Source organism: Penaeus vannamei, chromosome 23 (assembly GCF_042767895.1).
Source record: "Penaeus vannamei isolate JL-2024 chromosome 23, ASM4276789v1, whole genome shotgun sequence".
Taxonomy (NCBI): Eukaryota; Metazoa; Arthropoda; class Malacostraca; order Decapoda; family Penaeidae; genus Penaeus; species Penaeus vannamei.
Window position 1 is genome coordinate 17524250 of NC_091571.1, and position 10000 is coordinate 17534249.

Here is a 10000-nt window from a genome sequence, read left to right on the forward strand (position 1 = left end):
ATACAAATATTTACATATATATATACATATATGTATATATATATATATATATATATATATATATATATATATGTATATATATATATATATATATATATATATATATATATATATATATATATATATATATATATATATATGTATATACATATATAGTGTTACCTCCGTTTGCTTGTTAATTTGTTGTTTGTATTTTATCTATGTGATCTGTATCATGATCGCGATCCAGGATTTTATATATATATATATATATATATATATATATATATATATATATATATATATATATATATATATATATATATATAACTCAAAAAGTTATGAACAGATTTCAATGAGATTTTTTTGTTTTTTTTTTACCAGAGGTGTGTCCATTAAATTTTGTTGGTGATTCGGATCATTTGGCAAACCGACGCCTGTTTCTTTTTTTCTTTTTTTCTTTTTTTGGGGGAGGTTGGGGGGGTGGGGGTTGTTTGTTAAACATATTTTGCTGAAGGATGAAACATGCACTATAATCCAAACAAAGAAAATAAAATACTGTATATTAACGGGATATTTTTCTTAATTTGTTCAAAGACTTTCCAGATTTTAGAGATTATTCAGAAAAAGATGCAGATTGGTTTCAGATTATGTTAAATATAAGCCTTCTGAAAAGAATCTATCTAATCGTTACGTCACAATTCCCAATTAACTAAGGTGAAAAAGTGGCTGCTACCACCTTATGAATTGCGGGGGACCTTAAAATTTTAGGGGACATTCAGAGGCCTTAAAATTTTAGGGGACATTCAGAGGCCTTAAAATCAGGAAGTAAGAAGATTTGGCAATTCCATTGCTGCATCCACGCACCCCCCCCCCCACACACACAAAAAAAAATATATGTATATATGTGTGTATATATATATATATATATATATATATATATATATATATATATATATATATATGTATAAAAATATATATGTATGTATATAGCAAATAGATATTTCCTAACACCAAAACTGTCATCATGGCGTGTGACATTGCCACATACTTGCCTTGTCTGACGAAAAACCGTTAGGACAAACTACTTGCTAATTTCCCACCTATTGATTTAATAACATTTAATAACTCAGCCCATTATATCTAATCACAATAATTTACTCCGCTAGTTATAACACTAAATTTTCCTTTACCTATTTGCCTTTTAAAGATAGAAATATGTATACATACGTTTTCAGTGGAGTCCATACACCGTCACAATTATAAACAGTGCTCATTTCAAATGGGTTCCCCCATTGCAAAATACTAATATAGTGAAATTTAGTGCGCCTATTAAGAGTAAGTATATGCAAGATGCCTAACTTATTGGAAAAAAAATAACGCTTATAAATTGAACAAAATTGAAACAGCTTTCAACAACGCAAATTATCACTTACATATAAAATCAAAAGACACATCAGCTATACATGAATATGATCTGGCAATAGACACACTATGGCACATTTGGAAGTGACACGCTTATTTCAGAGAGCAACTTACCAATATACACTAATTCTAACCTTGTTTCGATTCAATTTTCAGGAAGAAACAATTCTCTAATGGCGACTCTTGCTGCCACATTGCGATATACTCAATCTCTTTTACTATTATTACATTTTAAATATACTATTTACAACTTACTTAACCATATTATATACTCAACCACATCACTTTGTCTCGTTGGACATTCGGCCGTAAGCAACAACCTTAGGACCAAGCATAGATGTAGAAGGATAGCTACCTTTCTTCCCTTGCTAGTTTACGGATGATTTCTACGATCGAACAACTGCGTCATTGATAGTTTTTTTTTTTTTAGCCCGCCATTTTCGAGTGCTGCCCCAGCTCAGAAGACAGCTGGTCCAAATACGTGAAAAAGCCTCCGACCCTTTTCGCTGGTTACTCCCCAGAATCGAGTCTTCCTTTACTGCTTTGTTTTTGCTGGCACCCAGGTTCATGCGCTGCTCTGCGCGCCCATAGTCTTCTCACTATTGTTGCTAACACGTCTTGAACCATGTATACCATACCCAATAAACATATTACACATATAACCCTATTTACCGATAATGATTTTGCTATCAACAAAATTAAAAAAAATACTCATCCCAAACCTTTGCATACCGATGTCGTATCATTTTTTTTCATATACAAATTAAAATAAAATATATTTGACCAAATTTTACCGTCGGTAACCTTAACGGTATGCCTCCTGGCGTGGATTGAGTTCATTCCTTTGTTGAGTCTGTGCCGAGATATACGATGAGCATAGAAATGTTCTTTACCATTAACTGTCAGTATGTAATCAAATAATTATAAACAGGTGTCATATAACAATGCAAATCTAAACCATAAACATTATATATATATATATATATATATATATATATATATATATATATATATATATATATATATATAAAGAAAACAAGGAATACTCTGCTGCTTACTTAATCCATGTCCAACGTTACATCCTCCGTTTTCCTATTGATTGTAAATCAATAATCATTACTATGAACATGATATAAATAAACTTGCAACTAAATCAAGACAGCCAACCCAATTCCATCAGTATCTTTCTATTATTTACTTGTACATAAAGTAATTTATCCCTCCCTCCTAACTTCTACAGTTTCCTTTCTTAGGCTCTACTCTGGTCAATTGTTTCCATTACAATTCATAGCCAAATACAATGAGAATTATCATTGACGAATTCCGTTGCTGTACCCACGACGGGTCAAAAAAAATCAATTGAATATTTCCTCAACAGAGATCCCATCATGGCGTGTGGCTGGACTTTCTTCAACCTTTCTTCTTCCTCTGCGTTGAGGGAGAAGCAAAGACTTGTCAGACGAAAAACCGTTAAGGACAAAGTACTTATTAGTTTGCCCCCAATTGAACTGTTAAACAAACCAACCATTGATATGTAATCATAATTTGCTCTGTTGGTTATAACACTAAATTTTTCTATATTGATATGTATTTAAAGAAAAAAAGAACGTATAAAAACGTTTTCAGTGAAGTCCATTACAATTAAAAAGAGCGCATCTTTTAAATGTCGAACCAATATCGATCTCGATATATTTCTTATATATATATATATATATATATATATATATATATATATATATATATATATATATATATATATATATACACATACATACATATATACATAGATTGATGGATAGATAGATAGATATAGATATGTATACATATATGAATATATATGTATATAATATATATACACATATATGTGTGTAAATATAGATATAAATGATATAGATTGATAGCTAGAGAGATATCTATCTGTCTATATAGACAGATAGAGAGAGATAGATATAGACAGATAGATAGAGATAGATATAGACAGATAGATAGAGATAGATATAGACAGATAGAGATAGATATAGACAGATAGATAGAGATGCAGATAGATATATTTAGACAGATAGATATAGACAAATAGATAGCTATGGACAAATATATATATATATATATATATATATATATATATATATAATATATATAGACAGATAGATATAGATGCAAATAGATATAGACAAATAGATAGATAGATATGGACAAATATATATATATATATATATATATATATATATATATATATATATATATATATATATATATATATATAGACAGATAGATATAGATGCAAATAGATATATATAGACAAATAGATAGATAGATAGATAGATAGACATAGATAGATATAGATGTGTGTGTACGTGTTGAGTTGTGTGTGCATTTGTGTGTGCGTGTGTGTATGTGTGTGTCTGTGAGTGTGTTTCATACCAGCCTGAAATGGTTACACTTTTTCACATGGAATGAAAATGGATGGCGGCCTTTGACCTTCACAGGCATAGGCAATACATTATTAGCCATTTTTTATTAAGAAGGGAAATCGGATTTTGTAGGAGTATTTCTTGTCTGGGAATCAGCATATATATTGCCTCAGGTGTCCCAGTTACTGCTAATCCTCCTTGCATGTAAATCGCTGTTATTTACTTAACTGCTTAATCAGCAACATTACAGAACGGGCTCGTCGTTTGCATTTCATTCTCGTCGAACATAACGTGTCGGCACGTCCTTGCGTCGGCCCGTATTCCAGCTTCGATCGTAAAAATAATCTCTAAAAGAGAACAGCGAAGAGCTTGTAAAACAAACATTTCAGATGACGCTGCAAATCCGTCTGTCTTTTGGTGATTTTTTCCCTCTCCTTGACAGACATGGACGTCAGAAACCGTTTTCAAAAGGGCACAAAAATGTCGCATGCCTGCAGATATGAACGCAATAACTGATTGTGCGGCAAATGGCAATGGAATGTTTTAATTTTTTAATTTCGAGACTAATGAACTAAAGTTCCCATCGCAATCAGACCTCATGGAAGATATCGCGAACCTCACGAGAAAGCCTTGTCCGCGCGACTATCAGCACTTGGCTAACTTTGATATCTCTTGGGAGCAGGAAGTTCCTGTTTAATCCATGTATTTAAAGATTTATAAAGACTCCTCCAACTCGTGCGCGCATCAGCTATGGCCAAACTACGTCTGAAGTAACTCGTTAAGCATGTAAATTATGTGGGCAACTCCCTTGTTCTTGGAACTTGCATTATTCTGGACTTACCTGAAGGTCGACACCGATATGTTGGTCGAGGTTTCGCCTCTCGTGAAGACGTTACTGTCGCCGGCGTCCTCTTCTGCAGGGAAGACTCGCTTGAATGTCTTCGAATGTAATTGTTTTCATATATAATTTCACAGCATACACATTCAAAGTGGATGATGGGGGTTTTCCTCGCAAGTTGTCTCAATGAATCATTCCCACTGACCAGCAAAGGAAATGTCATCTGCAGATCTGGGCCCGTATCTACGGAAGGTCTCAGACAATTCTGAGACTAGATTTTTAAAGTGTCGGGGAAAAAAATAGGTATGTCGTTTGTTTACATCGTTGGTCGCTTCTTATTTAGTTATTTCATATTTATTAATACATAAGAATGTTTGCAAACGTGTTTTCTTTAGCGAAATTATTATGCTGGCACAACACACGCAAATCAATCATTACACAAAAAAATAAAAAACAAAGCGATAAAAATGTGAAGATGGACTTTGCTGAATCAAAGCATATTCTCCTTTTGTCTCAACTCTGTCTCAAATGTAAGACAGGGTCGCAGAAGTCTCAAGTCATTTGAGAATAGACTGAGACAGTTTCACATTGGAGTATAGGCTTATGTATGTATATGCGCAGATATGTGTGAACAAATAGAAATATGTGTGTATATGATATGTATGTCTGTGTATATGCATATGTGTATATATGTAAGTATTTGTTTGTTTGTGTATATATATATATATATATATATATATATATATATATATATATATATATATATAATGTATATATCTATGCATAATAAACACACACACACATACACATATACACATATGCATATATTCACACATACATATGCATATACATACGCATAAATCTATATATTCACACACAAATGCGCATATAAATACATAGGCCTATAATCCAATGTGAAACTGTCTGAGTCTATTTTCAAATGACAAGACTCCTGCGACCCTGTCTTGCATTTGAGACATTTGAGTTGAGACAAAAGTTGAGAATATTTTCAGACAGTCTCAAGAACATACACACACACACACACACGGGCCCTGTACACAAAGTAAACAAATCAAATGAAAAGTAAAAGATAAATGATTATTGACAATAACCTCAAACAAGAGGAATAAAGATGATGAGGATGACAGTAATAATAGAAATAATAATAAGACAATAACAATAAGAGTGATAATTGTTATCATTATAAATAAAATGATAAAAATAATGGTAATAGTAATGTTATTCATATCAATAATAACAATAATGATAATAATAATCACAATAATGATAATAATGATCATAATGATAACAGTAATTTTAATAACAATGATGATAACAGCAAGGGTAACAATAACAATAATGATGATAATAATAGTATTAATAACAATGATAATGATAACACGCACATACACACACACAATGATGATAATGATAATAATTACAATAATAATAACAATTATACTGATAATCTTATGATAATTAATGCTAACACAGACACACATTCTCTCTCTCTCTCTCTCTCTCTCTCTCTCTCTCTCTCTCTCTCTCTCTCTCTCTCTCTCTCTCTCTCTCTCTCTCTCTCTCTCTCTCTCTCGCCCTCATGCATACATAAACAAACAAAGCACGCAAGTCCAGAGAAATTCATGTTATACAAAAGTCCTACAAAACACTCGCTGGCCAATAAAAGAAACGACTAGACAGTCCATTCTCAAAAGTGAAAATAGAGACCCAAGGAATTATGTAGACCTGACCTTCAACGGACCTTTACCGAGCTATTCTCGACACAGCAAAAGGTCTGTAACGCAACGTCGCGTCTATCAAAGCTGTGCGTAGTCGACCTTTCGTGCAATAACGGTGTACCCGAGGCCACTTTAATACGTTAATAAAAATCTTGGTTATATTTAGTGTTGCTAATAGTAATATGAATGACCGTGACACTAATTAATCTTTATTATCATCATAATCAATAATCTCAATTATGATAACCATTATTATCATCAATCATCATAAATATTATCATTATCCCAATCGTCATGTTATTATTATTATTATTATCATTATTATTATTATTATTATTATTATTATTATTATTATTATTATTACTATCATTATTATTACTATGACTATTGTTAATATCATTATTTTATCATCATCATCATCATTATCATTATAATCACTATTAATATTATTACTGTATTATCATTATTAGTGTCATTATCACTATCATTATGATAATCATTATAATTATTATGATAATAATAATAATAATAATAATAATAATAATAATAATAATAATAATAATAATAATTATTATTATTATTATTATTGTTATTTTTATTATTATCATTATCATTATTGTTATTGTTATTACAATTACTGTTATTACTACTAGCATCATCATCATCTTCATTATTACTTTTATCATTATTATGATTATGAATTTGATTATTATTGTTATTATTACTGTTATTATTACATAATCACTATCATTATCATCACTATCATTGAGTGTTATTGTTGTTATTACTGTTATTATTATCATTATCATTACTACCATTGTTACTATTATTGTTATCTTTGCTATTACTGCTAGTATTATCATCATTATTAGCATTACCATTGTCATCGCTATAGTCTTTCCCACTGCTGCTATTAGCATCACTCTTATTATCAGTAGCAGTAGGATTATATCATTATCTTTTTGATTGTTATTACCATTCCTTTTAGTACAGATTCCTCTCCATCTATGCTTGTTTGTAAAGGGCAATTATGTGGGCAAATATCACAATATTTCCAGCTCTCTAGAACACAAGGTGGACATATTACTCATACTAAGCTGTATACAGGGTCCGATCCTCAAGATTATTAGAACTGCGAGTACTCCCAAGGTTCCTAGCTCCTCGGCAGTCAGTGAAATTAAAAGCAAGTACCGCAAGCAATGAGCGTTGCAGGAGAGTGTGGATAGGGAAGTTCCTGCCAGCAACATGCACAGCGAAAGCAAACTGAATTAACTCGCTTGTGTGGGCAAGTGCAGAGGATGAATTTTATTAAATATTGTTTCGGTTATATGCTGAGGATTAAATTTTTATCATGATGTATGTAAGACATGGGAATTGAAATAGGAAATGAGAGGATTAGAAGTGGAAATGAAGAGAGAGAGAGAGAGAGAGAGAGAGAGAGAGAGAGAGAGAGAGAGAGAGAGAGAGAGAGAGAGAGAGAGAGAGAGAGAGAGAGAGAGAGAGAGAGGTAGCTAGAACAAGACAGGTAGGAGGGAGAAATGCAGTGAGCATGTTGCTTGTATCACGGAGATATTACAATATTCTGAACCAACTAGAATATGTCATGTCTTGTCAACCGTAAATGAATTACTGCTGTCTCTTTTCTTACTCTTCCTAAACTACATTTAACAATGTTATCGTTATTGTTACTATCGACGGTATTATCACTGATTATTGCAGCCATTTTTTTATCATTGCTGTTATTATTATTATTATTATCATCATCATCATCAACATAATATCATCATCATTCTCATTATGATACACATCCTAAACCACTAACTACAACTGGACTGAGGTTCACTTTCTTTAGGCTTCCAGCTTCACGGTACTTCAGTACCGGAATCTGTGTACATGTTGAAGTCCCATAGTATTTTAATGCTTTCATTATTTGCTTGGGCGTCTTTTAGGCTCCATTTTCCAGCCACAACCGCCATTTCGCTGTCTACTTTCCCATCCGTATCTCTGATAAACACACCTTGCATAGTTTTTTTTTTTTACCATTTGGCTTCTTTTACTCTTAGTATTTGATGCGCAATGGACACGTTTCCGCTGTCCGAACAACTTCGTCATCCATATGACAGTGATTTCCTTTTGGTTGGTTCTTTCCAAAGCTCTTTTTGATCTCGTGAAGCTATTTCTCAAGATCTTCCACTATAGCCTTTACCCCTTTACGGTCTAGTTGACTTACGGTTTCCTTGTCGTCTCGTCTTCTCGTCCAAGATAGTTCTTGACCCTCTATATGCTTTCTCTGTCTAAGTCCTAATCGTTGACTTACACATACTGTTACAATATTTGTCATTTTATTTGTTTCTCTTACATTGTTCGATTCTATACATCTTGTCCCATTATTTACGGGGCGGGGTCTGTAATCTTTTCTTCTTGTTTAATTCACAGATATTCTTTATCATTTCTAATTGGTCTTCTGTTATTAGTAAATCCATTATCATCATCATAGTCATTATCTCCATCAGATTTATCATTATTATTATTATTATTATTATTATTATTATTATCATTATTATTATTCGTGTTGTTAAAATGAATTTGTGTTGTTCATATACAAAGGGCTTAATAAGCTTAAACGGTTAAAAGTAGAAGCCACAAACTGCATTTATTTTGTACAGATACCAAAGGCCATTCAATTATACATAGACTGCACACTATCCATTTACTTATTTTAAAAGGCCACAGCCGCTACACCAAGCGGCTGTGCGCCTGAATGGGCTACACCGCAAGTTAACAATTATCAAGGCGCGTTCCATTTACAGCGCAGTGACCCGTCTTTAATTAGCTAAAAATTAAAAGTACGAAAGTCTCCTGTTCTGATGATCTGCGGTTTATATATATGTATATATGTGCATGCAGACACACACACTCACACACACACACACACACACACACACACACACACACACACACACACACACACACACACACACACACACACACACACACAGTTATATATATATATATATATATATATATATATATATATATATATATATATATATGTATATATATATATATATATATATATATATATATATATATATATATATATATATATATATGTATATATATATATGTATATATATATATATATATATATATATATATATATATATATATATATATATATATATATATTTATATGTATATATATATATATATATATATATATATATATATATATATATATATATATATATATATATATATATATATATATATATATATATATATACACACACACACACACACACATACATGCACACACACACACACACAGATAGATAGGTATGGATATAAGCAGATATTTTTAACGAAAATTCATGTAAATGGAACCAAAATTATTTTTATTGTTTTTACCATTAGTTGTGTGAGTGTGTGTGACAGTAGTTCTTGTAGTAGTATCATCGTTATCATCAGTGACATCATCAGCAGCGGCAGCATCGTCATTATCATTATTATTGACTGATATGTTATTACAGTTTTGATGATGATAATATTCATATTTATCATCATCATTGCTACTACTCCTACTACAACAACTACTACTACTACTA

The 10000-nt window shown here is 31.5% G+C and overlaps 1 protein-coding gene across 1 annotated transcript in view; it reads left to right on the forward strand.

Moving 5' to 3' along the window:
- The window catches only part of LOC138866056 (contactin-2-like), a gene marked incomplete in the record, with an annotated part of 492839 nt that overhangs the window by 177138 nt on the left and 305701 nt on the right, over positions 1-10000 (forward strand).